Genomic DNA, 27010 nt, shown 5'->3' on the forward strand with positions numbered 1-27010 from the left:
TGAAACTTATTCGTTTTATTTTTTAAAACATTTCTAAGTGTGGCTTGAGCAGTGCGTCCCTGATTGGCATCCAATCTTGATTCTGGTTGCTTGTTCGATGGGGAGAAGAACAGGCTTGAGCAGTGCGTACTCGATTGGCTTGCAATCTTGATTCTCGTTGCTCGTTCGTTTGAGAATTACGGGCTTGAGCAGTTTGTTTTCGAACAGCTTCTAATCTTGCTTCCCGTTGCTCGTCTGTTTCTGAAGCTCGAAATGCCTTTTTCTTTCGTGCTTCTGATGTAGATTGACCAATCGATTTCCGTTTGTGGGTCATAACTGTCAACGATGCTTGCAAATTTGCTGTCTATTTCAGTATTCAAAAGATTATGAGGGCCCTGGGGGGCCGATTTAAAAAAAATTATTGACAGAGACCTTCGCGGGAGTGTACTCAACAACTTCCAAAAGTTTCATGGCGATCGGATGAATGGTGTAGTAATGCATAAAGGACAAACAGACAGAAAATACATACTTTTGTTTTTATATATATAGACTAGCTTACCCGTCGCGCGTTGCTGCGATCTCAGAAGAAAGGTAATTTAAGGAAACTTGTTATGATAACATTCAATTTACATTGTGTCATTTTTATTGAAACTCATTCATTTTAATATGGAAAACATTTTAAAGTGTTGTTTTAATTCTGTTTATTTATTTGAGTGCTTGTGGATACACAGTATTTCTTGTTTTTCAGTCTGGTGCGTAAACGAATAAATCAGAAGCTTTTCCGACGCGTGAGCTGGCCACATACAGTTGTCCATGTGAGAAGCACGGATTCTCCAAATCTAGTCCACACACTTACAGCGATTGTCCTTGTGCTTTGTTGATGGTCATTGCAAAAGCGAGTTGCACCGGAAACTGTAAACGTTCAGTATTGGAAAGATTATGAGGGCCCTGGGGGTCTAGGGGCCGATATTTAACAATTTATTTATTTATTTTAATTCAATCTTTTTGCCAGAAAGCTTCGGCGGATTGTACTCAACAACTTTTAACAATTTTAATTTTTTTTCGCCAGAAACCTTCGCGGGAGTGTACTCAACAACTTTCCAAAGTTTCATGCCGATCAGATAAATGGTGTAGTAATGCATAAAGGACAAACAGACAGACATACTTTCGTTTTTATATATATAGATAAGCAGGTGCCATGCATGCGAGTCTTCAAGACACCATATTAATAGCTTCTGCTCATGCGCCAGAATTTCCCTCCAAGCATTAACTCTTCCTCCTACGTAGATATAGTTGATGCAAAACAGATTTCCCGTTTAGCCTCTTCGATACATCGGATGGCCCCCGGCCGTCCGACGTCACGGTGGGCGTGTGCGGAGGACAGTCGGGGCCCGTCAGTTCTGCGCAGGTTTGGAATTCTTCCTCACTGTAGGGGAATTCCAGCTGCGTTGAAGCGGCTAAATTGGTATTAGTCCTTCTTCAATGTTATCTGCGTTAGGACATCCATACGCAAGTTTCACTAACCGAAAAGTGTTTGTGTGATTGCGTATTAGTTTTCCACAACACTTTGTTAATAACTTGTTAGTGAGTTAAACGAGCGGGTTGCTTCCGAGTAAGTCTCTTTTCCTCCGAGACCTTGCTTCATCAAGTTCACACTACTGAACGATGCACGGCATGCTGTTGGTTACTCTATTACAAAGAATAACCATGTGTCATTTCTGTTTGCTGCACAGGATCAGACCTGTCCCTAGGGCCGAAGCCACAGGGGAGTGGGTGCTGACGATGCCCAGGCCCCTCTTTATTTCAGTGTGCCCACCAACCCCAAATGACAGGCTTCCTGTTGCTTAACAACAGAACCGGGATGATCACTTTCAGATCTGGTAAATCCTTGGCCTGGCATGCAGGCTGGTTTCAGCCTTCCTTGCCCATGAGGTATTTAAAACACCTAATTGAATGGCTGCAGCACATTCTATTTTCACCTATGGCCAAATGCTTGTAACATTTCAAATGTATGTCTTTTCTCCAGGGCTTTAACTGTGCATGTCTATCTAGCATGCGTACTGTAAGCCACCCCAAGCCCGGTCATCTAAACACATGACTGCCCTGTGAAAGCATACTACACACCAAGCAGGACAGGGCCTCCCTGAGAGGAGAGCTGGGAAGCAGCTTACCAGAACACAGAGATGATTTGTCATACAACAATAAGGGGCTTATTACACGAACAGCTCCATAGTCCGACCCCCGGATTTCAATACCAGCAGTCGGGCCCACGGCAGGCGGGGGGAAACACACTGCCTCTACCAGGATCAGTCATCCCAACGAGGCGGTGGTTCGATTCGTAGTCCTTAATGGCGGTGGTGCTGAGGCAGGCACGGCAGTCAGAATTACGATATCCCTTTCCAACAGTCTTTTTTCACGGCGGGAAGACTGCCATTAAAAGACTGTCAAAACCAGATTTTGGGGCCCTACACAGGGTCCCTGTCCACCTCCATGCAAGATGTGCCATGCACCATATGCTGCATGACACACGGTCCATAGACGTTCTCCGTTTCATGGTGGCTTGTGCTGTGGGCTAATCTGGGCCTCAGCACAAGCTGCTGTGAAAAGGAGCACTTTGCGACTGCCAGTTCGGTGCTTGCATTTTAAAAAACGCGGCCGGACTGCCTCCTGCTTGTCCGGCGGTCTCCTGACTGCCACGATAACGGGCGGCGGTATGACTGCCCGCTCTGGTAATGAGAGCCTAAGTGCTACACCTGCCTTGTGCTTGAACTGCAAGTCTTGGTGGGTCCAAAAGAGATTTTTCCAATCTGCAGCAACAAGTGATGCAGTGAGTTCGTTTATATTTTGTATTAACTTAGAGGGTCGAGCAGCCTTGCAGAGGGTAGAGGTGAATGGCCCCAAACATTGGCAGTTTTCTATATTTAAACAACTCATAAATCAGTTTCAAATAAACGATTTGTGTAGTACTTGTTAATGGATCTACATATTGCTGCAAAAACACAAAATCGGAAGGATTCTTTTTCGGGTAGATGAATGATGATTTTTATTCTAAGCTGTGCATGGGGCGATGCTGAGTGCAGAACTCAGTATTGTTTTGCAGAGTTCTGTTTTGCCAGCATTTCCACATTTAATGAAACTGTGTTCTTGGTGTATATCAGCACTGTAATACAGTTTGCTATCACCGAGCATTTTAAATATGTTTCCATTAACATGTTTCATGCCAGAAATGGAGTGTAGCTGTACTTTGTTTAAAGGAAACGGTATGTGCTTTTCCCCATCATGCTTTGTTTAAAGTAACTAAACTCACACGATTTCTGACATGCAACTAGAGAATGCAAAAGTTGTGAAAAATTCCACAAAGCAAACTGTAAAACAGTGTTGACATGCATCAGACATGCAGTTTAATCACATGTGGAAATGCTGGAAAGATTTTCAGTGAGTTATAAACTAACGCTAACATATTTGTGAGCCTTCCAAGTCATAAGCCTGGTAACCATGCCATCTGGTTTGTATGCAATTAGAGATGGCTAAATTCCAATATTCAGCTCTGTGCCAAAACAAGCTTTTTATTGTCAGAAGAAAACCCCCTCTGTAAAAATTGCACACGAGTGAGAGGGTTATAGGTTCACTGACACTGTGCACCACTTGTATAGCATTGACCATGAAATACTGTTGGTAATTTGTGGGACATTGTCTGCTTCTGTGGGTGCAGTGGTGATACATGGGCACTCAAGTTAGAAGAATCTTACAATTTGTGTCAGTGATGAATAATAATTCAATTCAATAAAAATAAAAAGCTAGTATTTCAGAACAAAATTGTAATTTATTTTATGAACATGACCACCTTATGATTTTCAGAATTGAATGTATTCGTCAAAAATGTATTATAAGGTTGTATTAAGTAGCAATATTAATGAATTTTCATTAATTGAAAAACATGTTTGGGAAAAAAAATGAACAGAAAAATACATACAAAACAGTTTTTGTTTGATAATCACTATTGCTGTCAGCTTTTAGCAGCATAGACAGCTGGCGTCTAAGAACAACTTTGTGCCCCTGCACTTATTTCGTTAACAAATCACACAGCTGATAAGGTATACTAACTGAAACACTTTCACAATGGAGACTTTGCTTTTAATGAGTCTATTTGAGTTTCAGTGGTGTTCTTTGATATCATTGAAGGAAGGTGTTAATCCGGCCCTAGCTGCTATAGACAAGCTATGTTACGCAAAAAAGACCCATTTGATGAAACAAGAGAACCTCCTCAGACACCACCTTTTCCCAGTCACCGGCTGCTTTGTTATGGGGAAGCAATAACACGTGTGTTAGGATTTCTTCTTGAATAGCAATAAAGTAAAGAAGACATTGCTTGGTAGTAGTTAATAACCAGTGGGATTCACCCTGAAGTCAGCGTTTCTGCTGAGTGAGCATGTTGCCTGATTGACACTTACATGATGGATTATGTTAGTGCCATTGGGTAGCGCGTGGTCTGCAGCAGCATGGCCTTCTAGCACTGTCATATGCCCTGCTTGTTTACACAGCATGATGCTGTGGTGCACTAACGGCAGTATACTGAAAGGGAAATGCAAAAAATGTACCATTTAGCTCCATTTATTGACCCTTTTTTATTAACACTTTTTCATGGTGGAACTCTGAATAACCGGTCTGACCTCCCTTGCTATTGTCACCAAAACCAACGAAATCTGATAAAGCTTCTGAATGCATGTTCCATATCATGTCACCTGGCAGAGGGGTTTCCTCTGTTTTGTTCTCTGTTTTGGCCTCCCTGCCTTAGAAGAGCATTACTGCTTTTGGAGCTTATAAAGGTTTCTGTTTTGTTGACCTGTAAATCAGGGCAGATGCTTTTTATAACCAATTGGTATGAAGCACAGTGACAAAAAATAAGTCAAATACGTAAGAAAAGAGGTGATATTAAACTTGATAAGTGCTTGGAAGCTGCTAAGCATAAGGGAAGGAAGGCTAGGTATTAAGGAGAGAGAAAATAGGGAGAACAAGTGAAGGGAGATAGATGCAAAGAATCTTGTAGACAGTAACATTCTTTCATTGGTAAATGGGAACGGTGTTTGTGCCAAGTTGTTGTAGTTAATCACATTATATTTGATCTGACTCTTAGGTAGACAATCTTCTGACTTTATCACGTTTTGTGATGCAGCTGTATTTCTAGAGCCAATGAGAGTCACTAAGATCTTTCATGAGTTTGAGTACCTAGCTGAGCGAACACAGACTTTATTCTTTCTCAGACCGATAGATTGAATACCATTAATGTGAAAAATAATGATGTCTGTCATTTACAAGTATTTGCCACTGAACAATTGTGGTACTAGAAGCCATGTGAAATGTAAGGTCTTATTTCAAACAAGTATCACCATGCCTGCTAAGTCTTTCAACTTTGTTCATCCCTAAAAGTTCTTGCCAGACTGGTAACCCAGTAATCTGATACAACCACAGTAGGAACCTGTGTTTGACCATTGGCACACAGACACAAATTTCAGGGTCCACCCATCCATATATCCTTCCCATGTCGATAAAAGGAGCACAACTGAGATGAGTACCATTACATAGTTGCCATCACTGCCAATATACCATGTCACGGGCAGTGAGCAAAAGCGCTTTAAAAAATAATTGTTATTCTATTAAATATTTATTTTGCCCCATCCTGATTTTCATTTCTGCTTTAGTAAGATGTTGCATCGTGCTCCGGAGCCTTCTCCGTTTTCTGGCTGGCTGCTCCATCCTGGCAGTGTTTCCATAGAGAAAAATAAAACTTTGCACAAGTTGGCCATGTTGAAACATGGTTAGGATCTGAGGCCCTTAGGATTTTGAAACATTTACCCCTGTTACCAGAGGAGGAGGATTCAGATACTGATGACTACAAGATAGCCCTAAAAAAGCTGGATTATGGCAAGAAGGTTAATGTTGTGGTAGAGAGATTTATATTTTTGCAAAGGGGTCAGATGCCAGGGGAGTCTATTCACAATTGTTTGGCTGATTTACGCAGATTGGCATCTACCTGTGATTACAAAAGTATTGTGGAGGAAGTGCTGTGAGATGACCTTGTTCAAAAGATTTCAGACATGCAAACTCAGGAACAATTATTGAGCACTGAAAACTTGACTCTGTCGAAATCCATAGAAATGGCTAAAAGGGCAGAGAATGCAGAAGATGGGCTTAAGGAGTTGGCATCTAAAAAAACCTGAAAAGTAGAGACGATTCAAGCTAAGTCATCTAATACTGGTAACAACAGAATAACTTTGTTTTGTGGAAACTGGGGTGAACAGAGGGGCTATAAATGTTTTTAATGTGGCCGAAATCGGCACATGTCCACCAATCCTAATTGCCCAGCATCAGCGCAATTTTGTAGGAGGTGTGTTACATTCTCATTGTACATATTTACTTTGTTACTGTCCCTGTAAACCCTGTGCATCATTCAGTACTTCTTTGGTTCTACTTAGAACCTCCACTGCTGCTAGGCACCAGGTCAGTTGCACTGTTCCTGTCTGCCAGCCTGATGCTGTTTGTTGCTGTGCCACAAATTGGATTAAAGACTTAAATCAATTTATGTTCCAGTGTATTCTGTAACATAATTTTGGCGACGAGGGTCAACTAAGAAGATTCTACACTCCATCAACTTTGTGTGGTACAGGTGTGGAGTGAATCGGAATTTTGTTTAAAGGAACTTTAACTTTGATTTAAACTTCGAGGAGCTATTGCGATTTGGAGGTATTGTTACTTCGTTTTCCTGGAAACCCGATTTCTTTATTTTTTTGGGTTGGGAGAAGAGGAATTTGAAGCATTTTGAACCTATTCAGCATAAGTTTATTTTTAAAATCCTCCTTGGGCTTCGCGAGCGACACTTACTGGATATATTGCCGTGCGCCTGCATTTTCGTGAGGCCATCGAAAGATTCTGCACCCGTGCTGATATACTGCCGTGCGCCTGCATTTTCGTGAGCACATCGGAAGATTCTGCACGCGCGCTGAGGAAGAAGCTTCTCAACATTCCTGCATGACGCTGACACTGACGGTGATTTATTAGTCTGCAACCGCGTCTCCAAGAGAACCTCTTCAGGATTGGTTTGCACCACGCTACGCGACGTATTACGTCATTCAAAACATGGCGGCCATTTTGTGGAATCAGTTTCTATGACAACGATTCACCAAGTAAATGATCGAATTAAAAAAAGATTTATACAATATAATAAGGACTTTACAGCAGCGTTTTCTCATCGGAGAGTAGTATGTGCAGATTATTTTTCTTATTTTAATTGATATGAAACTTGGATGACTGTTGAGAAATAAACCCAGTTATTAATTGACTATTCAGGGATCAACACATACGCATTAAATATTTGTATTTTTGATCTTATTATTCTATTACATATATTTTATATTCTCGTTTTCTGTGTTTACTTGAAATGGTGTGTTACTCACTAGTTTATTGTATTTATTAAGTACAGTTCTCATGGCCATGCAATTTGATCCACCGGAAATTTTTTTGCAACATAAAGGAGATCCACCTTTACCTTGGACACGTTGGAAGGAAGAATTTATTAATTACATGAAGGCAATTGATGGCGAACCCATGGGAGCAGAGAGAAAGAAGAGCATTCTTTTACATTGCTTGGGCTCTGAGGGACAAATGGTGTTTAGGGCCCTTCTACAAATTCCGCCCTCTGAAGGGGAGGGTGAAGGTACCAATGTGTATAAGGAAGCTTTATTAAGATTAGCAAAGAGGTTTAAACCAGTTACGAATATTGTATTGAACAGGTACAAGTTCTATACCAGAGCACACCTTGATACGGAATCCTTTGATGAATTTATTACTGCTTTGAGGTCATTATCCATACATGGTAATGTTGGCAATATGTGTGATGAAATGTTGAGAGACCAAATTATAGTACATGTAAAAAATAAAAAAAACACAGGAACGCTTGTGGGAATTGGGTGATCCAAAGTTACATGAAGCCATTGCAATTGCGAAATTGTTAGAACAATCTGAAAAGTGGATGAATACTGTTAAGAAGCACACTGAACAAAAGGCAGATTTGGTGGATGAAGTATATGTGGTAAAACACACAGAATCAGCTACCAATGGAAATCCTCATTCGAATTATAATTTCTATTCTAACAGGAGTAATGTTCAAGGAAATGTTAGGAGATTTGATAAATCGTTCATATGTTTTAGATGTGGAAGTAGAACACATTTAGCTTCATATGGGGGATGCCCTGCGATTAACAGAGAGTGGAGGAAGTGTGGTAGATCAGGACATTTTTCAAATATGTGTAGAGATCTTAAGAAAAGTATTCCTAACTCTCAAGCTAAAGTTGCTGCTGTCATGGAAGAGATTCCAAAAGTTAATAAATGTGACTGTGGTGGGAATCACTGTGATGACAACAAGGGTTTTGTGGTTTGTTTGATGGAATGTATATCGAATGTAAATGATTCCACTGATTGCATTTGCATCAAAAAACCTGTCTGTGAGGTGGAAGTATTAAATGTCAAATTAGAGCTCATGGCTGACTCAGGGTCTCCCTAGAAAATTATTACAAAGGAGTATTTTGATTTACGACTTAGTTCTGTTCTTAATATCAGGAACATTTGTTCATCCGACATTGTAGCTGTAAGTTTCAATTAAGACAAAATTGATATGTTAGGTTATTTTGTAGTGGATCTTACATTTAAAACTAAATGTTTGAGTGTCAAGTTATATGTGGCTGTAAAAGGTGTTAATGTTCTAGGATGGAGAGTCCAGTGGAAGTTTGGAATTACTCTCAATCCTCGTGCTACAGAGCCAGTAATGTTGGATAATAGTGTTGATCTGGAGAATATTGCTTTATTAAAAGATGAAGATTCATCTAGGTTACAGACTTTGGCAAAAGAAGAGTTCAAAGATGTATTCTCTGATAATTTGGGTAACATTAAGGACTACTTACATAGAATTAAACTCAAGAATGGTGTGGTTCCGGTAAAACAAAAACTGAGAGGTGTACCTATTAATGTTAGAGAAGAACTTAAGAAAATTTTAAATGATTTAGTGACTGAGAGTATTATAGAGCCTATTGAATCGGCAGAATGGGTTTCTCCCATTGTTTTGGTGAGGAAGCCTGATAAAAATCTAAGAATGTGTGTAGACCTTCGAGCTCTTAATGCAGGGATCATTGTGGATTGTCATCCTCTTCCAAACATAAATGAGGTTGTATCGATGTTGGAGGGGGCAAAAGTGTTTTCTACTTTAGACCTAAGGTCAGCTTACCATCAGGTACCTCTTACTGAAGACTCAAAATGCCTGACAGCTTTCATTATTCCTCAAGGATTATTTCAGTACACTCGAATGCCGTTTGGGTTAGCATCGGCGGCATCAGTATTTCAAAGAGTTATGTTTAATATTTTTAGAGATTTGGATGAGTTTGTTAGATGTTTCCAGGATGACATTTTGATTTTCTCAGCCAATAACAATGATCATTTGCAACATTTAAAGTATGTCTGTGGAAAATTGAGAGAAAATGGTCTTACTTTGAAACTTAACAAATGTAAAATGTTTCAACATTCTGTGGAGTACTTGGGTCACACGTTGTCTGGGGATGGAGTTGTTCCTAAAAAATCTAATGTTGATGGTATCACAAATGCTCCTGCTCCTGAAAATAAGGAACAACTACTTTCTTTTGCAGGTATGTGCGAATACTATAGCAAATTTGTGTATAATTTTGCTTCCAAAATGAAACCTTTAAGGAAGCTTCTCAGACATAATGCTGTGTTTGTTTGGGAACAGGAACAGCAAAAAGCTTTTGATCTCATTAAGTCTGATATCCTGTAATCTCCAACCCTTAGACCGTTTTGTTTGAACACAATGTGCATAATCACAGTGGATGCTAGTAGATATGGTTTGGGTTCGGTTCTGTCTCAAATTTCAGGAAAGGAGGAGTGGAATGTTTGTTTTGCTTCACGCACTCTTAATGAAACTGAAAGGAGGTATGCGATAATAGAAAAAGAACTTTTGGCATGTGTCTGGGCCATAGAACATTTTCGAAATTATATTTGGGGTAGTAAGTTTCTCTTGAGAACTGACCATAAACCTTTGGTAAATATTTTGTCTACAGGTGGTGGATGGAGTTCCACTGCTCGTATAGCTAGGTTAACTTCAAGATTGCAGGAATATTGTTTTACAGCAGAATTTGTTCCAGGGCAAAAGAATGTCATTGCAGATTTCATGTCTTGTGTGCCTTGTAAGTCGACTACTGATGGAATTTTTCTTGAGAAAGAGGTGGTTAGTTGTTAACAAGATGTTATTGCAGGCTCGTTTGAGGATATTTCTGAACAGTCTTGGAATATTGCTGATGATCATGATGTCACTTTACAAACCATCAAGAAGTATATTCTTGAGGGTTGTCCTGGAAAAAAAGATATTTCGGAAAGTATTTTACCCATGTTCTCTGTTTTGGATGAGTTGGCATTGGAAAATGGTTCGGTTTTCAAGTCTGGGAAGTGTGTTCCGCCATTTGAAATGCAGAAAGTGATTTTAGACATTGCTCATAAGATGCATCCTGGAATGTCTGCTATGAAGCGTCTCATAAGAAACTATTTTTGGTGGCCTGGTATTGATAGAATGGCAGATTGCAAGGTTAGAGAATGTGAGGTGTGCATGAGTAGTGAGAAGATGTTGAGGGTAAATGTTCCTCCTTTAAAAACTTCTGTTTCGCCGAATGAACCTTGGAAGAAACTTGTGTTTGACATTTCTGGTGCTTTTATGTGTCTTCCGCTTGATTCTCGTTATGCTCTTGTTTTGCTGGATTACCATTCTAAATGGCCGGAGGTCAAGTTTGTTTCTTCGGTTTCCACTAATGTTGTGATAGAGTTCTTCAAAGAAGTCTTTTCTAGAGAAGGGTGTCCTTCTGTGCTTGTAACAGATAATGGGGTGCAACTTACCTCTTTGGAAATGGAAAATGTTCTCAAATTACAAAACGTTAAACATTGTACAGTTTCTGTTTATGAACCTCATGAGAACGGTTTAGTTGAACGCTTCAACAGGGTTTTGAAGGGTTTTGTTTCTGATGTTTTCAAGATGGGTTCTGGATGGAGGAATTTGTTGAGAGAAAAACTTTGGCTATACAGGATAACTCCACATTCTACAACAGAAGTTAGTCCTTTCCGTTTACTAAAAGAGCGCGACCCAGCCTCTACCATTTGTCCATGGTGGTTTAAGGACAAATGTTCCAACAAATCCTTGTCTGATGATCTGATTAAAGATGTTGTAGAAAGAGTGGAATGCAAACAAGCTAAAGTTAAGGAATGGTATGATAACAAGTGGAATGTGAAAAATCCCAATTTTTCTATTGATGATTGGGTCAGGATTAGGAAACCTGGTTTCATCACCAAATGTTCAAACAAGTTTGGTAAACCTTTGAAAGTGGTAAAGGTTTTTAGAAATAGTCTACTTACTCAGGATGGTAAGTTATGGAACATTAGATGTGTTGCTAAGTGTCCCTCTTTACATCATTCCAATCATTCTTCATTGCTTAATTCCACCGCTCCTGATGTACAGCTTAGTCCTAATGGTGATGTTGCTTCAAGAGTTAAAATGTCTGCTTGCTCTAGATCTCAACCTATTAGGTTTGCTGATTATGTAACTTAAATTCTTGTTGTTTCCTAGATTACTTATTTTCTTTCTTGTTTCTTTTCTTTTCGTTTATTTATAAAAGGGAGATGTGTTACATTCTCATTGTACATACTTACTTTGTTAATGTCCCTTTAAACCCTGTGCATCATTCAGTACTTCTTTGGTTCTACTTAGAACCTCCACTGCTGCTAGGCACCAGGTCAGTTGCACTGTTCCTGTCTGCCAGCCTGATGCTGTTTGTTGCTGTGCCACAATTTGGATTAAAGACTTAAATCAATTTATGTTCCAGTGTATTCTGTAAAAAGGTGTAAAGCCAAAGGACATTTTGCTAGAATGTGCTGAAGGAAAGGGATGATAGTGGTTTATCTGGGCGTTCCAAGGAAGTGGTTGAAGGACAGTCGGAAGAAGCGATCAGTGGACAGCAAGGGATTGTCAAGATTTTCTAGGCTGCTGCAGATCAAATGGGAGAATCGTTTTCCTGTTCTTCCGAGTGATGGTAATGTGTGGAATATCAAGAAGGTGCCTGATTGTCTGTTGAGGGAGGATATGGGGAAGTTTGAATGTGGACGTGACAGTGTGCTGAGGAAGGGTTATACAAACTAGAACTAACAACTTGCATAAATTGTTCGATGATTTTATACACACCTGGCATAGTTACGCTGCTCCAGGAGCGTGGTGGGCATGAAGGCTCTTCTGGGGTTCGCTCCACGGCTCAGGCTCTTCTCCCTTTGAAGTCTCTTTAGTGGTTCACTGGAGACCTCCCTCAAGACGCCTAGACTCCTCCGTGTACTTTGGCTCCTTGGTGTTTCAGCTCAACTCCTGCGGCTCCTGTCCTCCTTCTCCACCCGAGCCCACTGTGACACCACCATTCGTTTTCCACCTGAGTTTTTTTATCTACTGCGTTTCTGGACTCCTCCTGTATCCCCACTTTGTGCAGGCCCACTGGTATTATTGTCGTCATTTGGTCTGCCTGACTTCCTGTTTGCTTTTCCGTATCGCCAGCCCTCTAATACAAGAAGGGCGCAGGTTTAGTTAACTCCAAGTCCGGGCCGGGACTTAGTTTGTATAGTCCTCATCCCCCTTATTGTGACAAGGGCCTACCAAGCAGTAGACGGCAAGTGGAGGAACGTGATCCATAAAGCAGCTACAGGGAGACATAGTGCCAGAGTGAGTATATAAAAAGGTAGAATGCTGCTCGTGTGTGTGCTTGGGTATGTGAGAAAGTGCATAAATGTGTGCGTGTGCTCTCGCATATGGGTGTATGCTTGAGGAAGATTGTGTAATTTGTCCGCCCCTTCACGACCAGATGGTTTTACTCCTGTTATAATGGAGACACTGATTATACAGGTGGTGATTTGTGGCTTATTGTGGGAATCCATGGCATGATGATGCCTACCCATTTTATTATGCTGGCCCTGTCATACGGTTGGCCTTACTCACATACTATGGCATGATGTCACCCACTTCTGGTATAGAGCTGGCCATAGTATAGTGAAGATAATGTTTTCCATATTATGGGAACACATGGCATGACAATGGTATAACATGAGCCCAGATATGTCATGGCTATCCTTTGCACGAGATAGGGATAAATGGACAGTTTAGTTACAATCTATACATTTGTTGTATTAGTACTTGAACATGCCTAATGAAAGTCACACCAAACACACATTTACTGAAAATGAAAAACGTGGTATTTAAAGATGGATATAATTTTTTATGTACTGCAAATTATTTGTTTGGGGAACTGAGTTTGAATTCAAAAATTACCAGCTTGCATTTGATAGTAAAATATGGGTATCATTAATTGAAAATATGGTCTGATTATTGCATTTATAAATATAATATTGTAAATACCATTTTATTAATTATTGATGTTACCTTTCTTTAGAATAATCATGGGGGTTGCTAAAGGCTACTGCATTGAATTATAAAGCTGTTTGAGGAGAATATTTAATCAGTTTGGATTCTTTATAGACCTATTTATTGATGCTAACTGATCAGGAACTCTCACATACATCGGAACCCACAGGAGCTGGCACTAATGTGTATCAATTCCAAAAATATTTGTCTAGCAGGATTAAGTCATCCATAACATTGATATTGAACCACACCGAGTGTACACTGATGTTTTTGACTGACATTTTTTAAAACATATATTTTACTCTTGGATTCTTAAAGTACCGAGGGCCTCATTTATTATATTTTGAAGAACGGCAGCGCAGCAAGCCTTCCTGCTGCGCTGCCTGCCGTCAAAATAAAAACGATTTACAAAAGGGGGTGGTGATGAACAGAGTGTCTGAATTGAGCAGACCACTCTTACCCAGTCCAAAGATCAGGGCTTGATCCATCACCGTTATTTATCTCACTGCCCCATCCCAGCTCAGAACCTGGCTATATGCAAATCAGTCTGTCCCTGGCCCAGTGCATCATGGGAACAGGGCAGACTAAACTACCAAGCCAATTCTTTACTAGAAAGGAGACAAGCTACCGGGGACCGGTTTCTGGCATTTCAGCCTCTTCGGCCCGGCTTGCTTGAATCCTGATGGAGCAGTGAGAAAGGGACTCATGTCTGAGTATACCCTGCCACACCTATAGTGGCCAAAATCGATTTACAAAAGGGGGTGGTGATGAACAGAGTGTCTGAATTGAGCAGACCACTCTTACCCAGTCCAAAGATCAGGGCTTGATCCATCACCGTTATTTATCTCACTGCCCCATCCCAGCTCAGAACCTGGCTATATGCAAATCAGTCTGTCTCTGGCCCAGTGCATCATGGGAACAGGGCAGACTAAACTACCAAGCCAATTCTTTACTAGAAAGGAGACAAGCTACCGGGGACCGGTTTCTGGCATTTCAGCCTCTTCGGCCCGGCTTGCTTGAATCCTGATGGAGCAGTGAGAAAGGGACTCATGTCTGAGTATACCCTGCCACACCTATAGTGGCCAAAATCGATTTACAAAAGGGGGTGGTGATGAACAGAGTGTCTGAATTGAGCAGACCACTCTTACCCAGTCCAAAGATCAGGGCTTGATCCATCACCGTTATTTATCTCACTGCCCCATCCCAGCTCAGAACCTGGCTATATGCAAATCAGTCTGTCCCTGGCCCAGTGCATCATGGGAACAGGGCAGACTAAACTACCAAGCCAATTCTTTACTAGAAAGGAGACAAGCTACCGGGGACCGGTTTCTGGCATTTCAGCCTCTTCGGCCCGGCTTGCTTGAATCCTGATGGAGCAGTGAGAAAGGGACTCATGTCTGAGTATACCCTGCCACACCTATAGTGGCCAAAATCGATTTACAAAAGGGGGTGGTGATGAACAGAGTGTGTGAATTGAGCAGACCACTCTTACCCAGTCCAAAGATCAGGGCTTGATCCATCACCGTTATTTATCTCACTGCCCCATCCCAGCTCAGAACCTGGCTATATGCAAATCAGTCTGTCCCTGGCCCAGTGCATCATGGGAACAGGGCAGACTAAACTACCAAGCCAATTCTTTACTAGAAAGGAGACAAGCTACCGGGGACCGGTTTCTGGCATTTCAGCCTCTTCGGCCCGGCTTGCTTGAATCCTGATGGAGCAGTGAGAAAGGGACTCATGTCTGAGTATACCCTGCCACACCTATTACCCCTTGTTGTAAATATGTCAAAATAAAAAGGCAGGAATGAGCCCTATCTACAATATACTGTACATTCCTGTCCTCCCCTGCGAAGCACACAAACAGCAACCGTGAGCACACAAACAATCATTAATGATGTTTTGCTCCTTCTATGTGTGCTGCAGAATACAGAACACTTAGAAAGAGCAAAAATTTAGGAGAACTAAAAGTATTTCACCTCGTCGTGCCTCTCCTATACCATAGGATTCTGAACCATTCCCAGGTTTACACCACTTTGTAAATTAGGAAAGTGTCAGATTCCATGGATGTTGCTTGGAAACACCCAGAGCAACACCCATGGAACACGCAGAGTAATGCGACCCATATTTGCAAGGCCAGAAAAGTTATGCAGGATGACTTTACGTGGCCTTGTAATTATGGGCAGCCACCTTGCGCCGCCGATGTGAATTTATGACATTGTTCTGCATTCTGTCAATCAATCGTTCTTTTCGTACTTTTAAATGTGTCATTGCCTTAAATGTATTCAAACAATCATTAGGTTAGAGGGTATATCAACAAATCACCTGTAAATCTAAATGTAAGTTGTATGCCATTTTAACTAATGTGGCTGGAACCAATTGTAGAACGTTCGTCTGCCAAGAAGAGACTATGGAGTAGGTTGAATCAGTCTTCTTTATTTCAAACAGCACCCAGCACAACCCCGACACATCTGCCAGCTTCAGAGGTCTTCGCATAACTGCTGAGCCCTGAACCCTCCAGCTTGAACTCACAGTACATTCCACCCCGAAATTCCAAAAACCATTCCGGTAGTCATGGGAATGGAAACACAACACATATTGCCCCCTTAAAACAAGAAAAACAAGTAAAACAAAATATGAACTATTGCACCAAAATAACTGGTAACAAAGTCATATAAACAAATACAAAATTAGGTAAACTAAGTAAAGACAAAAAAAAGAGAACAATAGAAACTCATCGAAGAATGTAATCTTTTAAGTAATAAGGAGCAGGTATTCTTCTCCTGCTTTCCTTTGGCATAGCAGCTGCACCACTTGGAATTGTGCCACTTGGAGCAGCATTTCAGACTCTTCCTTCCCTTTCCAAAAAACAGAAATCGGTTTGAGGACTTTCAGCTAAAGAACTATCTACATTTACATTTTCTTGGGAAACCATGACATCACCACTACCTGTGTTATGAGCAAAAATGTCATTAGGTAGACTAGACATAGGAACGTCAGGTAAACTTAGATCAAAAGAACAATCCTTCTCTATAGGAACTCAAAGATCAGAACCTACACACAAGTTACTTCTCACCAACAACACATACCTTTTACTTCACCATTTGCCATTCTCCACCAAATCTGCATGTTTAGAAACTCTGACAATGCGTGTCATGGGATTGAAACTTAGAATTATCACTTTTGACTCCGGTTGGTCTCTTCACCTTGACAAAATACCCAACAATAAATTGAACATCTTTTACTTTCTTGTTTGAGTCATACTTTTGCTTCATCTTTAATGGAGCCTTTTCAACAGTAGTACATACTTGTTTAGAATCAGGGATCTTGTTAGCACAGTTGGTTTGTTTCAAAACCCAGTTGGGACTAATTTTGGAAGAACTATAATGTCCTTTTAATAGGACAAAAGGTGGAATGCATTGTGGAGTATTGAGGTAACACCACAATCTCTCTTGGACAGCTTCATAAATAGCTTCCCCCTGCACAGAAGCCAACTGAATGCCTCTTTCAACATCCTGTTCACCCTCTCCACCATGCCATTACCTTGGGGACTATAGAGGGCCACAGTTAAATGCTTGACTCCAATGGTTTTTAGAAAATGCTGCAATTGAATGAGATTTAAATTGAACCCCATTGTTTAGACTATCACTTTGGAAACTCCTACTCGTCAAAACAAATCATTGAGTATCTCATCCACAGCAGTGGTAGAAGGTTCAGACAAAAATCTACACTCCACCCCTTCTGAAAAATAATCAACTAGGACTAAAGCATACCTCATATTGGTGCTAAGATTGTACATGGGACCAATAAAATCTATTCCCAGTATTTCCCATGGGCCATTGGGGAATGTGACAGGATGAAGAGGAGTGTTAAGTACTTTCACAGATTTGTCAGCCAAGGAGCAACTAGCACAACGTCCCACAAAACTTTCTACTTCAACGTCCATTCCTGGCCACCAATAATGAAGTTGTAAACGTTTTTTAGTGCCAGTCATACCAAGATGGCCTTGATGTGCAAAATTAATCAGCCTTAGCCAGAGCTCACCCGGAGGAACCAACAAACTCCCTCTCAGGATGGTATCATTTTCGATGGTAAGGTCAGCCTTTACCTTATGAAAGGGACATAAACCTTTCATCAGGCCACCCTTTGGTGATGAAGCATTTAATCAACTTTTGAGATTCATCACTTTTCGAACATTCCACCCATTCTGATTTGCTGATGGCCCCTTCCAAAACAACCAAGCCATCCCCCAAACCAACAACACATTCTAAGTCACCATCAAGAGAGTTGGTATGTAATTCATGTAAAGGGCACCTTGACAGAAAATCGGCATGAGCATTATTCCCTCCCGGAATATGCTTAATGACAAAATTAAATTCAAACATCCCAGAGAGTAATCTTACTAGTCTAGGACTGACCTTGTTGTGATCATTCTTTCACAACAAGAAAACAAGAGGCTTATGATCGGTGACTAATAAGAACTTCCTTCCCCATAGAAAGGTTTCAAAATGTTTGGTGGCCAATACACAGGCCAAAGCTTCCCTTTCAATGGTGCTGTAGTAGCGTTCCATCTGTGAAAGAGATCTGGAGGTGAAACCCTCTGTAAGTTCGACACCCTCAACAAATTGTGTGAGAACAGAGCCTAAACCAGCCCCACTGGCAGCTATTGTAACAATGGATTGGACATCATCCCTGAAGGAGTGTAAAGCAGGAGCTTTCACAATGAGATTTTTCAAGTTACTGAAAGCTGAAGACTCAGCCTCTTCCCATGCAAACTGTTCACCCTTCCTGAGAGGTTTCCTTAGCGGCTCAGTTTGAAGAGAAAACTATCAATAAATCGTGAATAATATTCACATAGCCCAAGAAAAGACTGTAGTTGGTCTTTATTCTCAGGAGCAGAGCTTTCAAAAATTGCCTTGACAAGGTCAGACTTAGGCTTAATACCAAACTCAGAAATGTGATGACCTAAGTACTCAATATTGCTAACAAGGAATTTACACTTTTCTTTTTTTACTGTAAAACCGTGTGATTCTAAAATGTGTAACACATCACTCAAAATTGCAAAATGTTCTTCAGTGTTTTCAGAGAATACCAGGATGTCATCCTGATAAGCAAGGACATTTTTACATTCCCCAAATAACTTAAACATTCATTTCTGAAAAACAGAAGCAGCTGATGCCAAGCCAAACGGCAATCTTAAGAATCTGAAGGCACCAAAAGGGGTGTTGAAAGCAGTTAGGGAGCGCAAATCTTCATCAAGTTCCACTTTATGGTCAGCTGACCATACAGGAGAAAACTTTGGCACCTCCCAGATGAGCTAGAATTTCTTAAATCTTTGGTAAGGGGAAACAATTAATTAAAATGTTCTTATTTAAAGATCTTAAGTCAATGCAAAGTCTAATCTCTTTGGTGCCTTTCTTCTTAGCGACGACAATCGAAGAAATCCACTCCGACGAATCAATCAGTTCTATGACCTTGTCAGTGCATAACTTCTCCAAATGCTGCTTCAATTGATCTCTGATACAAAGTGGAACTTTTCCAAACTGTACTGCATCTTTTTTTATGATGATTTTGTGCTCAAAACTATGTACTAGACCTAATTTGTCCTCAAATAAGACATTGTTCTTAAGTAACAATTTTTGTAACATAGGATTGACTTCAGGTATATCCGCTAAGGAAATGGGACAAGCTGTGTCTGGTCTTAACGCTATCTCAAATTCCCCTCGGTCTTTCCACCCTAAAATGTTGTAACCTTTCTTTGCCACATATATTTTGGCAAAGATTAATTTGTCTTTGAATCAAATGTTGTCAGAGAAGATGCCCAACATGTCAATATTGTGTCCACCAAAGGCGATTGTGCGAATATCCGGTGGAGACAGTTGAAGAGAGTTCCAATGTTTGTAGAATCAGTAACAAAAGTAATAGGGGAGCCAGAGTCTACAGTCACTTGGATATCATTACCAATTATTACATTGCACAGGGGTCCACCATAATTCGCATCAGATTCAATGGAATGCACAATCCTATTAAAACTATTGATGGCACAACTGTTGGGATAAGAAGAATCTTCCACATTTTCAAGGGTGGCAATATTATGAGGAGTTCTGCACATGCAAGAGAAATTACCAACTTTCTTACATTTCATGCAGGGTTTGCCTAAGCCTGGACAATTTTTAGCAATGGCTAAATGCGTGAAGGAGCCACATCTGTAACATACTCTTTGCTTCTTGTTAGCAATGGCTTTAGGTTTGGTGCCAATAAGGTTGACAGGTTTGGCTACAGGATTAGTTTTAGCCTTATTCAATGTTTTCTGTGCTACTACTGATCTCTCCATGCCTCTGGCCAATTCAAGTGTTTCATGTAAGGACGGGTTTCTACAGCAGGGTAGCCTTTCTTGAACTTTTTTGTTAAAACAGTTAACAATTAGCTGGTCTCTTAAATAGGAATTAATGTTACCATCAAATTTACAAGTGGCAATTAAGACTCTTAACTCAGCAAGAAAGGTGTCAATAGATTCAAACTCATATTGGCGTCTGATGTAGAACTTGTGTCTTTCAACTACCACGCTGGTATCATCCTTAAAATGATTAGAAAGTCTGCATACGGCTTTCTTACACACATCCCAATCAGTTTCATCAGGTTGGGTGACTATAGGCAAGTGGTCAAAAATGCGTTGACCTTCCAAACCGAAATTATTATAAAGAAGAGTCAATTTCCTGACTGGCTCAAATTTTGACCCATACAAAGCTATTATGTACCTGGCAAAGCCTTTAAACCATTGCTTCCATTTTGTCTTGAGTACACCAGGTTATGTTAAGAAATGTGGAGGGCAGGTTATATTCTGCATAATGAATGCTGAATTTAAAACACAATATTACAGCAAGAAGAAAACACTTTTAAAATAGCAAGTTTCTTCAAAGAAGGATGTACATTAAGCAGAGGGGTGTCCACATCACAATGTATAAAACATATGACAATTTTGAAATGCAAATTGGGACGAGCAGTAAGAAATTAAGGTGTGCTCATCACCGTGTAAATCATGTGGAAAAGATGCACAGGTACAGAAATGAGCCCAAAGCAATTAAGGTGTGCGCATCACCATGTAAATAATGAGCACTCATTGAGAATAATGAGAAGAAACAGGTGTGTGCATCACCGTGACTGCAATGACAAATGTGTTGCGCTGGTATTGGCAAATTAAGGAGAACTCACAAACTTGAATTAATGAAAAGCGTATATAGTGAAAACCAACAGGTGTGCACGTCACCGAAGATAAGGAAAAGGCGATGCGCACTCAGCTGGAGCCTTGAAACTGACTCGTAAGGTGTGCGCGTCACCGTGCAGAAAACACAAGTAAAGTTGGTGCCTGACAAGATGGCGGCACGTAAGGTCATGTTGCCTAACCCTGGTGAGAATGCTTGGAATGTGATGTGAGAGGACAAGACTGCTGCGCAGAGATGAAGCTCTGAACAGAGAATGGAAAGGGGCGACCATTCGGTCCCCCCGAACGTATGGTGGAGTACCTCGATCCCCCCGGGAAGCCATCTTGGGCGGGAGGCGAGTCTCGGCTGGTATGCCCGAAGCGGCGTAGCCGGGGCGCGCCTTTTTCCCGCCCTAGAGTGGGCTGGCCTAGACACCGACGCGGCCGGCCACGCCCTCAGAGGCAGGCGGGGGCGGGTTCACGCCCACCCTGAAGACGGATAAAAGGAGCGGAAGCCAAGAAAATATCCTCTTGTTCCTGTGCTCTGAAGCTGCACCTCCCCGCTGCACGTGAGCTCGAGACGGAACGAAGAGCCAATTTTGAGCGTTGTAATCTCTCTTTTGTCTTACAGATATCCCGTCTGAGAATGCCCAAGAAGGTCGGAAAGCGGGTCGGTACCGAGGAGATGCTCCGCATACTCATGAAGGAGATAGCCGATCTGAAGAAAAAGGTTGCGGCTAAGGACGGGGAGGGAGGACCGAAACGGCCTTTACAGGGAACAATCCCCGGTGGAAAAAGCAAGAGGCCCAGAAGGGGAGCACTTGGGGGAGAGACCCCGGTTCCCGAAACCCTACGAGAGGAGCCAATCCCGGTGCCGAAAGAGGGGAATCCAATCCCTGTGGTGGTCACCCCCGTGGACAGGGAGGATATGCCCCCCGAGTTAGCGGCACAATTGGCAGCGTGGTTGGGAAACGATAGCGAGGGCGCCACGGCTGACTAAGCCCGGGCAGTAATGAGGCAACTGCGGGAATCTAGGGTGGCTGCGAAGGCGCCATCTTCTGTTCCCCCACAGGTTCCGGCGGCTGGAAGTACAGCGGGCCCAAGTTCGGCGACAAGCGTGGGGTCTACTTCAGGTAAGCGGCCATTGCCGATTGCGGGGGAGGGGTCTGTACCTTCTCGAAAGGAGAAGATTGCCCAGCACGTCCCACAAGAAATCAAGGAATTGATTTGGGCGGATAAATATGTAAACATGTTTTCATTGCTTACCGACCATTACGAGATCGAGCATGTGAAGAGTCAAAAGGAGCTCATGCATCCGAGTGTTTGGCGCGCAAAAATGGCCGCCTTTAAGGTCGACGAGACCATTGGTACTTGGGGCAGAGCGTGGGGCATTTTTACTTCCATTATGGGTGAGCGCAGGCCTGAGTTGTTGACCGAGTTACCCATTTATCAGTCGCGTATTATGGAGTATTCTGTGGCATATGGGGGCAATCAGTGGTTCTGCTATGATAATCTGTTTAGAAAAGCTAAAGAACACAACCCATTGTTGTCTTGGGATTGTTACGACTCCGTGTCTTGGCAAAAAATGGAGAGTACAGGGATGTTGAAGGTGCCATTGGTAGGGAGTAACGGAGGGGAATCCTCCCGCCAAAACTCTGGGACACCCTTTCGGACGGGTGCAGGTAACGAGTACCACTCGAAGCCGAGTGGCAACACAGGTAAAAAGGGGATCTGTTGGAATTTTAACAGAGGCAAATGTACCAGGCCCCAGGGGTCATGCAAATTCAGACATGAGTGTGGGGGGTGCGGGCAGCCATCCCATCCTGAGTCCATGTGCAGAGCCAAAACGGGTGATAACGGTGGTAAGGGAGGCGCCAAACAGGTCTAATATAGTCCGAGGGGCGCCTTTACCGACCCCGATTGATACCATGGCAATGATTCCTTGGCTCAGCGAATACCCGGATCATGCTTCCGCTGGGGTGTTACGGAACGGGTTTTCATATGGTTTCCGCATCCCAGTGGGGGATTTTCAGGGGGTACCAAACTGTAAGAATCAAATGTCGGTCTTACAGCACACGGCGGTGGTGCAGGTAAAGATTGGAAAAGAGGTGACTCGAGGTCGTGTCGCCAGTCCATTCGATTTGCCACCGGTTGCTAACTTTGTGTGTTCTCCTCTAGGGGTGGTCCCCAAGAAGGACCCGGGTGAGTTTCGGCTGATACATAATTTGTCAGCCCCACGTGGTCTTTCCGTGAATGACGCGATAGACCCGGAAGTATGTTCGGTGTGGTACGCATCTTTCGATGAGGCCGTTGCCATGTTGAATCGCCTGGGGCCCGGGACGCTGATGGCCAAATCGGACATCGAGTCAGCGTTCCGGTTGCTCCCGGTACACCCAGACGATCAGCGTCTACTTGGATTTCAGTTTCAGGGTCGCTATTACATGGATAGATGTATGCCAATGGGATGCTCGATTTCATGTGCCTATTTCGAGAAGTTCCGTTGTTTTCTGCAGTGGGTATTCACGAGGAAGACAGGTTTTCAACATGTTATGCACTATCTCGATGACTTTCTGTTTTTGGGGGCAGCCAGGGATTCTGAGTGTGGACAGGCTTTACATGAATTTTGTGTCCTAATGAATCAATTCGGTGTGCCTTTGGCGCCAGGTAAGACTGTGGGTCCCTCGACCTCGATTGAGTTTCTGGGGATCGAGCTCGACTCGGTGGAAGGTTGTTTTCGATTACCCAAGGAAAAAGTGTTAAAATTCAGGTTATCCCTTGAGACATGTATTCGTGCAACGAAAGTAAACCTGCATCAATTGCAACAGGTGGTGGGTCAGTTGAATTTTGCCCTAAGAGTAGTGCCGATGGCGCGCCCTTTTTCCCGCTCGATTGCACAATCCATGGTCGGCTTGAAGGAAGGACATCATCGCACGAGACTCTCGGCAGAGGTTCGCCAGGACATGCGCATTTGGATTGCATTCCTGGCGGATTTCAATGGTCGAATTGTCTGGAACAAACCAGCGGTGTCTTCCGAGGAGTTGGGCCTTTGGACAGACTCGGCGGGGAGTATGGGTTTTGGCGCCATATTGGGTACACAATGGTCGGCTCAAAAATGGCCGTCATGGTGGCATGAGTGCGGGTTGACGAGTAACATTGCTTTTCTCGAACTGTTCCCTATTCTGGTGGCTTTGAAAACATGGCCAGAAGGGTTTAGGGATCACTCTGTGGTGTTCTGGTCTGATAACATGACCGTGGTTGAGTGTATCAATAGTCAGGCAGCACAATGCAAATTGATTCTGAGACTGCTCAAGGAAATTGTGTTGTTGTGCATGCAACTGAATGTACTGTTTAGGGCGCGACACGTGCCGGGGGTGATGAACCAAGCGGCTGATGCGCTTTCTCGTTTCCGTATGCAGGCCTTCTGGGGTTTTCTGCCCACAGCGGACCCGGTGGCGGCACCCTTTCCCGAAGCTCTCTGGTCTCTCGGTGCCCCGAACTACAAGACCTCGTGGGAGAGAGTTTAGCACCCAGGACGAGGAAGGCATATGAAGGGGCGTTCCGTTCCTATTGGGCCTTTTTGGGTACTGCCGGGGGGGAACTTTGGAGTCAGGAAGAGTTTGTAGTGAGATTCCTGCTCTCTTTACATAAGGCAGGCAAGTCCGTAGCTACGGCCCAGAGGCATCGGGCCGCCATTTCCTTTATGGCAAGGGCTCATGGGATCCAGGACCCGACAGCGTCTTTCGTTGTGCAGAAAGCGCTACGTGGGTGGCAACGCCTTGAGGGTCGCAGAGTAGACGATAGGCACCCGATAGGTCTGGATAGGTTGGCCCTGTTATTGTCCGTGCTACCGGTAACATGTTCATCCCAGTACGAAGCAGTGTTGTTCCGAGCCGCATTTGCATTAGCATTCCATGGGGCTATGCGGGTAAGCGAATTAGTGGCAAAGAACAAGCAGGATACGATGGGGGGACTGTGCCGGGAACGCATTCAGGTCAGGGAGGAGACGATGACGGTCTCGTTTGTCAGGTCCAAATCCGATCAGGGTGCAATCGGGGACTGCGTAATCATCCAGAGGATCCCCGGGTCTCCCATGTGCCCTGTTGTGTGCGTAGAGGAATATTTAGCGCAGAGGGTGGCAGCATGGGGGGGGACCTTGTTAAGACACGCTGACGCCACCCCACTGACGAGGTTTCAGTTTCAGCGGGTGCTTGCGATGTCGATTTCGGCTGCGGGCTTGAACCCCGGCGACTTTGGGACCCATTCCTTTCGGATAGGGGCTGCTACGGAGGCTACAGCCAGGGGTCTGAATGTTGAACAAGTAAAACGTGTGGGGCGTTGGTCCTCGAACTGTTATAAGAGGTATGTGCGGTTGCACATGTTGTGAAGCTGTAATGATGTACTCACGCTTCTTGTTTTTGTTTGATTTTCAGTTACGCAAGCCTACGAGGCGGGGCGGACTGTGCAGTCGACCCGACACCGGGGGGCCAGCGGTCAGACATTACCGGCTGTGAAAAAGGAGGTGTGGGTCGTGGGCCACTCATACGTGAGGCATGCCGCGGACGTATTCAAAGCAGGTGACATGATTCACGTGGCTGGGGAATACGGGTACAGTGTGTCCTTCTACGGAAAGGGCGGGCTCTGTATTGACCAGTTTCGATAATTTTTCGAGGGTTTGTTAGGGCGGACGAGGTCACCGCCGTCTGTAGTCATAGTACATCTTGGGGGCAATGATTTGGTGACCACTGGTAGACGACTTCTTCTTGAGGCGATGCTTTCCACGGTAAGTTGGTTGGCGAGAAGAGTTCCAGGGTGCACAATTGCATGGTCCCATATGATCTCACGAAAAGTGTGGCGGGGGGCTATTTCTGTTTCTGCTCTGAATCATTCAGTAAGGAAAATTAATAATAAAGTGAGTAGATTGTTCCGTTCAAGTACACTGCATTCTATTTCGCATGGTTGTATTAAAGGGGACAGTATGTATTTGGGGGATGGTGTTCATTTGTCCCGGATGGGGAACGAGTTACTCATAGGAGACCTGATAGCCTGGCTAAAGACGTTATGACATGACCTTTAGGCAGGAGTATGGTGGGGGGTCCGGATAGCCGGTCAACTATCCGGCCAGTGGCGGTAAGGTCATGATCGGTGAGCAGTAATTCGAAGATCCCTATGAGGGGGCGTCACCCATTACGGATGGGAGCACGCGGGGGAGGTGGCCAATTGGCCCCTCAACGGGGAGGCGGTCCTGTCTAAGGAGAGGCCACCGGAAGGAAAGGAAAGGTGGTCAAGGCCCCTTCCTGGATAGGAGGGGCTACGGCCCCTCCTGGGGAATTTCCCGGGGCCAGGACATCTGCGACGGCGGATGGCTAAGTTGTGTGGGGTGCGGGAGGGGGTTTACGCTACCTTTTAGACACCTCACACGAGTCCTCGAACGACCGTTAAATGGCGTCGAGTTTATTGGGGCCCCCGTCAAGTACAAAGGGAAATTGGTAGATGCACTTGAGGTACGCCTCTGTGCGGTCACTCCTCTCACAAGTGAGGGGGGTATTTCTGGTTTAGGGATCTGACACCGGTTACGACCTTGCCGTTGGCCCTTAACGTTAGGATGTACAATTTCAAGTCAAATGTTTTGTAGGATGTTAGTTCGGCTAGGAGAACCTTTGTATTAGAGATCTGTTAAGGTTAGCCAAACATCGTAATGTGGAAATGAAATTGTACATAATATGAAACTGTTATTTTAATGTTTTAATTTTGTTTCATATTTTAAATAAATACGTCCGGGAAGGGTGACTCCCTTCCCGCCTTCCAAAAGTTCAAGAACGGTTTCCGGTTTCCCAATTCTTGGGGATTGTGTTGAGAGGGGGTGGCGGGTATCTCAGCCATATGGAAAGGGGCGACCATTCGGTCCCCCCGAACGTATGGTTGAGTACCTCGATCCCCCCGGGAAGCCATCTTGGGCGGGAGGCGAGTCTCGGCTGGTATGCCCGAAGCGGCGTAGCCGGGGCGCGCCTTTTTCCCGCCCTAGAGTGGGCTGGCCTAGACACCGACGCGGCCGGCCACGCCCTCAGAGGCAGGCGGGGGCGGGTTCACGCCCACCCTGAAGACGGATAAAAGGAGCGGAAGCCAAGAAAACATCCTCTTGTTCCTGTGCTCTGAAGCTGCACCTCCCCGCTGCACGTGAGCTCGAGACGGAACGAAGAGCCAATTTTGACCCACCCACCAGCCCCTGAGGACAGCGATTCGTTGTGAATACAGTTGATATAGTATCTTTTTGTTTTCTCTGTTTTCTTACAGGTTGTGATGATATCGTGAAATTTCTTAAGATGCAATAAAGATTG

Source organism: Lissotriton vulgaris, chromosome 2_1 (genome assembly GCF_964263255.1).
Source record: "Lissotriton vulgaris chromosome 2_1, aLisVul1.2, whole genome shotgun sequence".
Lineage (NCBI taxonomy): Eukaryota > Metazoa > Chordata > Amphibia > Caudata > Salamandridae > Lissotriton > Lissotriton vulgaris.